Genomic DNA, 9,381 nt, shown 5'->3' with positions numbered 1-9,381 from the left:
AAGAGAGAGAGGGAGAGAGAGGGAGGGAGAGAGAGAGAGAGAGAGAGAGAGAGAAGAGGAGAAGAAAGGAAGAGAAGAGAGAGAGAGAGAGAGAGAGAGGAGGAAGAAAGAAAGAGAGAGAGAGAGAGAGAGAGAGAAGGGGGAGAAAGAGGGAGAGAGAGAGGGAAAGGAGAGAGAGAAGAGGAGAGGAGATAAAGAGAAAAATGAGTGAGAGAGAGAGAAGGGAGAGAGAGAGAAGGGAAAAGGAAGGGGGAGAGAGGGAGAGAGGATAGAAATAGGGAGAAAATAAGAGAGAGAAGGGAAGAGAGAATAGAGAGAGGAGGGGGGAGAGAGAAAGAGAGAGAGATAGAGAGAGGAGGGAGAGAGAGAAAAGGAGAGGACAAAAAGGAGGAGGAGAAAGAGGAAAATGAGAGAGAGAGACAGAGAGAGAGAGATAAGGGAGAGAAGGGAAAAAGAGAGATAGGAGGAGAAAGAGAAGGGAGAGAGAGAGAGAGAGAGAGAAAAGAAGAGAAAGAAGAGAGGGTGAGAGAAAGAGAGAGGAAGGAGGAGAGAGAGAGAGAGTACGTAATTTAGTTTTGAAATTAGGTTTTGATTTTAATTTAGTTTTGGTTTTGGTTAACCGGTTAAAAATCGGTTTTTTTTAATTTGGTTTTGGTTAACCAATTCTAAAAAATATGGATGTGGTTTTAAAATTATTTTATTAAACTGGTTAACCAAAATGTGGTTATAGTTTTTTAACCGGTTAACCACATTTTGGTTTTTTTATGAACACCCCTAATTATAATCTAGTTATTCCGGTTGAGCCTAGTTGAAGCTTTCAACCTTTGATAAAGTAGCCAAAACGGTTCGATTAGTTCAATTTTCAAAACCTTGCTTTAATTATATTAAAACGGTTTAATTTTGATGCACTGAAGAGGAGACTTGTGGCCTTTTCAGGACGACGCTCTTCCTCTCTTTGAGCAGGCACTTCGCAGCCTTCCATCCCTGTCTTGCAGTTGGTTGCCCTCGCTAGAGAATAGCAGAGACGGGTTTGATCCTTTTGTGTGCAGGGTTCCATCCAGAAAGAAGAGAAGAAGAATGGAGGCTGCGAAACGGTTACAAGGAAACTCATTATCACTTTTCAGCGAAGGCATTGGCTTTGTTTTGTTGCGTTGGTCCGCTCTTCGTGACGCCGTCGAGAACCAGTGGGGTGGCCCTGACTCCCGCCTCAAGGCCAATAACCTCGCCACCGATATCCTCTCATGGTTCACTCAATCCAGAGATTGCTCGCTATTACACTGCCTCAATTATTGTTATTTTGTTTTAGATCCTTAATATTTTTATTTTCTGAAGGATTCGCAGAGCGGCTTGATATTGATGACTTGAAGCGCAAACTCTGTAATGGCATGAATTCGCTCCATGTAGGGGTTGAGGATGGCAGCATTCAAGAGGTGCATCTTTCTTTCTTTGTTGGATTAATACATATTATTTGTTGTTGAATTTTGCTCATGTTGCTTGTTTGCAATAATTAAGGGTTAAATGTAGTTGTTATTTTTAGTTTACCATAGTGTTTGAAAGTAAAGTTACCTAATTTGTTAAGCTCAATGGAAGTGGGTTGAATGTTAGTTGAACTTTAACTACAAGGTTGAGGGTTTGCATTTTTTTACCACATCGATCACAACATCAGTCTTCCCTGTCTTTTTATTCATAGGTGGAAACTGAAAACTTAATATCTGGCCATCATAGGCATAATTAATGGTACACTATTTAGTCCTTAGTTTTTGGAATGAACATATCATTAGTCACCAATTTTCATGTACATGTCATGTTTCTATTTTGTATTTTAAAATCTTGATATACCTTTTGTTTTGTATGTATTTTATTTGAAAAGAAGCAGTTAAGTAGGGCTCTGGTGTCCATATCCATTTGTAGCATAGATTAAACTTAATGTGAACTGTGTCCTAAGGTCATTTTTTCAAACTTAAAAGAAATTAACGCTGTGTATGCCACTGCTAATGACTCCTTTGTGATGTATCTGTGTATTTGCAGTATTTTCTTGTGATTCTCATTTTTTCATGTTCATGTTATTATTACGAACTGATGTAGGTAGCTGAAATTCTAATGGTTATGCATGAGGAATGCTTAGAAGGAAACTTTGTGACCATTGAGCGTTATAGGCAGGCCATTGTTAACCAAGCTGCGCATCCTCGTGCAGTGCCACAGGTAAATGACAGCATAATATTTGGGAATGAGTATGAACCTTGATTGTGTTATATTGCTATTCTATAAATTTGCATTTACACTTATGTATATGATTGATTTAGGCTTTTCCTTGTCCTATATGACTGGATTTTTTTTGGAGGGAGCAATGTTAAAGTATATTATTTGATGGGAATGTGATGCATGAGTTTGCTTTGCCCATACTATATTTAGGTCATATTATAGGAGGAGAAACATTAATATTTTAATTCTATAACTTCTAATTTCTAAATGAGCTTAAATGTTCAAACATGATTCATAATAGCGCATCATGGTGTCATTTTGGTTCATGTACTCAACCCCACATATAGTGAAAAAAGTGTTTTGTTGGCTGACACGTGAACATTTTCTCTTGTTTACATCTTTGCTAAGATGCAACTGGAAGCTCATCCACATTACTTGAATTTTGAAGTAGTAGGTAGTAGTAGTTTTTTTTTTAATGATTTTTTTTTTGAAATAGATTGTGAATGATGAGGATGATGATGATGATGAGGATGAAGAAGATGATGATGTCCAAGGTGGTCAAAATGGTGAAAGCAGTGCTAGGCAGGCTACTTCTTCAAACATGGATGTGGACATTCCAAAATCTGAATCAAACATGAGTTCAGGTAACATGCGGATTGATGATGAGCCTCTCAAAAAGGATGCAGGTGAAGCAGAGGATGGATGGATTGTAGTTTCAAAGAAAAAAAATAAGGTTAGAAAAAATTAGATGAAGAATAGTTCAAATTTTCCTTTAGGATGGTGCAATCTTCCTCTGGTTTCTATCGGTTTTTGTTGTATTGCACCTTTTTCCTCAAAGCGTGTTGCTTTGTAATTAATTTTTGTTTGCTTATTTAAAGGAATCGATCGGCTGAGCCGGAGGTCTTTAAAAATAGTAAAATACTGAGAAGAACATATTTAGGATTTTAACAGTCCAACGTTAACATTCCTAATATTATATATCCTTTAGTTTTCGCGACCTTTATGCAAAATATGAAAGTTCATTTCGAATACTTACATTGAAAGCCTTGAATTATGTGTTATCCTCGCTTCTATTTTCTGAGCACTTTCTTCAATGCATTGACTGAATTATTTTTTCTTGCTCCTACATGAGTAGTAGTATCCTGCACTCTCCTGAATTTTTACCGCATCTAAGTATTGGAAACCAAGTATTTGACTATTTGCAAAAAGTGAATAATGCATAATGGATTTATTACCTTTGGAGCAGGCTGGCTTCTCGAGTTTCTAATTTTAGGAAATAAACTGAGGCATCGATCTGTTTTTATTGTGCGGAGTAACTTAAGAAAATTTTGAATTGGAGATTGTTCTTGAAATAATTTGGAATCCAAATCTTGGTGATATGAAAGGCTAGTTTGAAGAAAGTCCTTAGGCTCTTATTGCGAACTGCAATTAGGTACCTTAATAGATTTATTTGAGTTTATCGCCACAAACAAAGAAAAAAAATGGTAACATAACAGTATATATATATAAAAAAGAATTTACTCAATATTCTGAAAATGGGTTCAAACCGAATTAAAAATTGGCCGATTTTAAAATTTCATCTAAACTGCACGTTGGTCTGCAGAGCCACAAAAAAAGGAAAAAGAAGTGGATGGGGGCGGGAGTAGAATTAGAAAACAGAAGAATTTTATTATTTTCTTTTTTCCTCTCTCAAAGGCGCTCATTTTCTTTGCCGCACCACCGCCGGTTACCATGCCATGGTAACTGACACAACTTTGTGCCCCTTTTTTGTTCTTGTTTCATTGCTTGTAACCTTTTTTTTTTTCTGTTCTTCAATTACAACGATGCATCCTCAGTCCCTCACAACTAGAGCTGGAAGTGAGTCGAGTTAAACCAAGCTCAAACTTGACTTACGAAAATTGAATTTGACTTACAGCTCGACTCATTACTAATCGAGCTTATTTCTTAAATTCAAGCTCAACTCACCGAAAGCTTACGAACTAGCTCAAATAATAGGAATATGATCTATAATTCTATATTAATAAATTATAACTTGTATATTTTAAAAAATATTTTAAAAAATATTTTAAAAAATTAATTTTATATATTGTCTATCTATCAATAAATTATAAATTTTTTATTTATATTTTACATCAAAATTATATGTAAAAAATAAATATAAAATTTTAAATAATTAAGATTAATATATATATATATATATAATTATATATTACTATTTCATATGTATATATATAATATTAAAAGTATAAATTAAATGCATATATATATATATATATATATATATATATATATATATATATATATATATATATATATATATATAACCGACCAAACTCAAATTCGATTCATTTAATTTATGAGCTCAATTCCAGACTCAAGCTCAACTCACTAATCTTACGAGTTCAGTTATCGAATTGTTAATGAGTCGAGCTTGAACTGACTCATGAGATGGCTTGACTCACTTCCAACCCTACTCACAATCACAAAAATACCACAAAACAATGCTAATCAGAATTAGAATGGACTTTCAGATGTACTCTCAAGTCACACTTTTTACAACAATATATTTTTTTTGGTAGACAATAAAAATTACAACCACCTAACACAGCATAGTACAAACATTAATCAATAAAGAAATCACATAGTTTGAAAGATTTTTTTTTTATATAATGGAAGGAGAATCCAAAGAAAATTAACTATAAAGTATAAACTATTCGAAGGATAAATATCCTTTGTTTATCATTAGCTAAAAGACTAATCACTGTATTTCAAAAGTGAAAGCCTTAATTAAGATCTAAATTTTTACAGGCAAAACAATATTATCTTCTCCATATATGTTAACAAAATGTATTTCTCAGTTTTTATTTTTTCAATGATTAATGTTTCTAATAAGGGTATTTGGATAGTTGTTGATATCTTTTAGGCCATTAATAATGCAAATAACAGCTTGAAAGTTACTTTCCCCCGCAGTCTTCTAATTCCCATAATCCAGACAATTTTCAATTCTTTTATTATTTTTCATAATTCAATTTTAAATGCTGAGCAGTCACTAATAAAAAAGGAGAAACTCACTATTCAACTCCCTCTTCTATCCCTTAATAAACCTCCACATCCAGCTCTCTTTGATCTCCCATTTGCTGATTCATCAATGTTTAGGGTTATCCAATTAGGAGGAGAGGGAGTTCCATTTAATTGCAATAACCTTTTCTTAGAAGGATTATTTATCAATGAAAAAAATACAATTAGATAAAAGATTATTTATCACTAATCTAAATACTATTCATATTATGACCCAAATAGTAAAAGCCATAACTCAAATAAATTAATCTACTAAACTGGGCCCACTTTAATTGAAAAGAGCAGTCGATACCACTAAGATGTGCTTTAAGAAGATACAGGTCAGCCTACCCGACTTACTTGGAGTGCGAGTAGTACAATCCATGTCCGACCTGACTTGGAGAATAATTCACTATTTCCCTCCACTATTCCAAGTATTAGTTACAGATCATCAACCACTTAAACGTTGGAATACTTCTTTAATAATGAAGAAAAAAAATCATCTACTACTCATACATAAAAAATTTATCAATGATAAATAAATTATCACTCGCCTCTATAAAAATCTAATCAAATTAGATAATTTTTAATTTCAATTTATTTATATTTATATAAAATTTTTACTAACTTAAATATTAAAATTTTTTACATATACTTCCCACAATTATTTGGAGTTGACATAAAAACACATTCAAAACTCTCATTATCACTTCGAAATTCTTACTCTCAAATTTCATACACTTTGCAAACTATTTCAAGTACGCCTCAAAATAATAATAATAATAATAATAATAATAATAATAATAATAATCACTGTGTGACTGCATTCAGATAGAGAATTTGGATTTGGCAATTGGATTAATATTTAGGCCCATTAAATACAATGGTTAGTGTTTTTGTTTATAAGACCTTTTATATTTCAGTCCAAAAAACATTTTTTTTATAATTTTGGTTATAATAAATTATACTTACGTTTAAGATAATAAAATAATACATTTAATTTAAATACAACAACTCATTGGTCAGCGGTAGACCCTTAAATGGAACTCAGATCCGCGATAAATTAGTCCTTAACCTGTCGGGTTGGAAAATACCGTTTGGGTAAACAAAAAAAAAAAACAAACATTTAATTTAAACTAAAGATATATTAAAAACTAAAAGACACAGACTACATTCGTTTCTCAAATAAAAAAGAACTAATAATTTTTTGTGTATATCGATTCTCTGTTATTCTATAAAATAAAATATATAATATAATGAATTTTATACGTATATAAATTTTGATATTTAGCTATTTTTTTTTCTTATTCAACTCTTGTGTTATACTTATATAGAAGAGTAAAATATTATTTTGATTCCTAACGTTTGGGCTAAATCTTAATTTGATCTTTAACATTTTAAATGTTTTATTTCAGTTCCAAAAAGTTTCAAATAAATTCAATATTGTCCCGTTATTAAATTTGACACGAACAATTAAGAAGTGAGTAACGTAGACGTTAACAACGTTTTTAGATAAATTATATCTTCTTATTTCAATGTGTTAGATAAGCATAACTAAAATATTTTTTTAACACTTCATATTCTCGTCCTTCTTATACAAAACTCCAAATTCTAGCAATTAATCATCAATCGTTTAGAATTGTAACACCTTTATCACCAAAATGTCACACTTCCGGTTGCGCCACTCTGATAGTGAGAATATTACGACGACATCCATATATTTAATAATAAGATAAGAGCCTTTAACTCGAAACCAAGTAAACTTTTCATTGGCAAAAAACTAGAAATACTTTTTCTTGAAAATATAATACATACATACATACATACATACGTACATACAAACTAATCACAACACTTCAATAATAATAATAATAATAATAATAATAATAATAATAATAATAATAAGAGTTCCTTATACAAATAACTTATAAACATTACAATTAACGACTCCTATCCCTTTTTACAAAAACATAATATTAATGGTGAGAGAAAAAAATAATGACTAAGTTAATATAGCAATATCGCATAACCAAAAACATATTAATCTCTTCATAAGCTTCTTTGTCAGTTTCCTGAAAAGGTAAGACTCTAGGGAGGTGAGAACCTAACCACGCGGTCTCACCAGAGGAGTTTTAAAATTGTCATAAAAAGATATATATAAAAAGAACGTTGTTTTCGACAGCAGTGATAATCGTTCATCTTATAAACCTTTTCAAAAACCCACAGTTAATCACCTAAAATCCTAATTCATATTTTTCTTATAAAAATCTTAAAAGTGACCTAAACTGTATGAATGATCATCCTCTTCCAAACATAGGTTCATTAAGTCTATGTTGAACTATTTAGATTTTTCATACTTTGCTAAACCTCAACACAAATTAATCATGGCCTCCGGCCGATCACGTAATCAATCACGGTTTTCAGCCCAAGCAACTCAATCAACACTCATTTACCACAATCCAATCAACCAGACACAATCACAAATAATAAAGTTCAAACACAATCAGGAGCAATTATAGCAAGTATGGCAATTAGCAGTTAAACAGAAGTATTCACATAGGCAAACCAAATACAATATGCACACCGAAACAATGTCAATAGATACATATGATGCATGCCTGTCCTACTGGCCATGAGCTCACGTGTCGGTTAAACTACCAGGACCCGATACATCTGGTAGCTAACCTGGATATCATTTCTCTTCTGCGCATCCCTAGGAGGCATATAATCGGGGGATTAGTATGCTACCACATTCTCTTGGAGGCAAACATCAGGGGGCATAAATCGGGGAATGAGTGCCCTACCACCTTTTCTTGGTGAGGTCGTGCCGAATAGATTGGGGGACTAGTGTCTTACCACCTTGCAAATAGAGAGAGAACCACGAGAATAAGCGGGATCAACCAACTGTCCTTACCCAGAATCTCGAGCAACCGGGATTAATCGCCGTCCCTAGTCAGAATTGTGAACAAGCGGATTAACCACCGTCCTTGTTCGGAGCAAAACTCAAATCAATACGCAAGCGAGATAACACACAGACCTTGCCAATCCAGACATTTAGGCCACAATGAATCAAACTCAAATTCACAATCAAAATTGAACCATAAGTCTTTAAACTCATTTTCATCACGATTCAAAATCATACTTGGCCTATTCGCTTTCAAAAACAAAACGTATTCAGTTCACATCTCACCAAAAATCACTTTCATATCTCATTTAATCTAAAATTCACACTCGGTTTTGCAAACCATTTAGAAACTCAATTAATTGGATTTTTTCACACTCATTTCAGAGCTTAAAAATCAGTTATCAAACATCATATGAATTTTACAGGAGATTACAAGCTTGCTGGGAAAGCTAAACAATAAAAAATAAAGTTTTTTCAAGAAAACAGGACGTGTGTTGCAAAATTTCTAAGTTTCAGTTTTAAAGCATAGTTTTCAAACCTTTATAAATTTGTTTTAAAAATTTATTTTTCGTCCGTTCTTTGAACATCATAAACTCTTCAAATCCAGTTTTCATTCAAATCAAGTTTCACAAAATTTTGAGATCCAAGGACCAAGTTATGGCCTGTCACATTTAGTCAGAGATCACTTTTTACCCAAACACTTAACACTTTCAAAATAGACTCCTTTCCAAATTCATTCTTTTCAAAACTCCACTTTTCTTACATCACACCATTTAACACACTTTTCCTCAAATCGTTTTTCTTTAAAACCAATATCACTTTTTATAACATTTTTGGGAACATCCAAAGCAACTTCACTTAAAACTATTTCTCTTTTACAAAACTCTTTTTCACTCATCCATAATCCTCGAACTAACTTCAAAACCATTTCAAGTTTAAACCCCTTTCAAAAGGCTCAAAAATGAATTATTCTTAAATCAATCACTTAATTAGGTTCAAACTTATAAAAATTTCAGCAGCACCTCTCCTAAAATCCAGACTTTACCACCCCTCAAGGGTTCTGTCCATACCATATTATTTCTCAATACTGCTCAACAATTTCAAAACTAAACCATTTCTCAATGTAAACGTACAAATCATACTTTCAATACAAAATCCTTTCTCAATATGAATATATATAAACCAGATTTTCTAACATAAAACCATTTCTCAATAAT

The 9,381-nt window shown here is 32.5% G+C and overlaps 1 pseudogene; it reads left to right on the top strand.

The window, feature by feature from the left end:
- The first annotated feature begins 1,077 nt into the window (after positions 1-1,077).
- Positions 1,078-2,950, top strand: LOC130967384 (uncharacterized; annotated as a pseudogene).
- The last annotated feature ends 6,431 nt before the right edge of the window (positions 2,951-9,381 follow it).

The sequence above is a fragment of the Arachis stenosperma genome, chromosome 3 (genome assembly GCF_014773155.1).
Source record: "Arachis stenosperma cultivar V10309 chromosome 3, arast.V10309.gnm1.PFL2, whole genome shotgun sequence".
Lineage (NCBI taxonomy): Eukaryota > Viridiplantae > Streptophyta > Magnoliopsida > Fabales > Fabaceae > Arachis > Arachis stenosperma.
The sequence above is the reverse complement of the archived record's forward strand: the minus strand, read 5'-3'. Positions and strand labels throughout refer to the sequence as shown.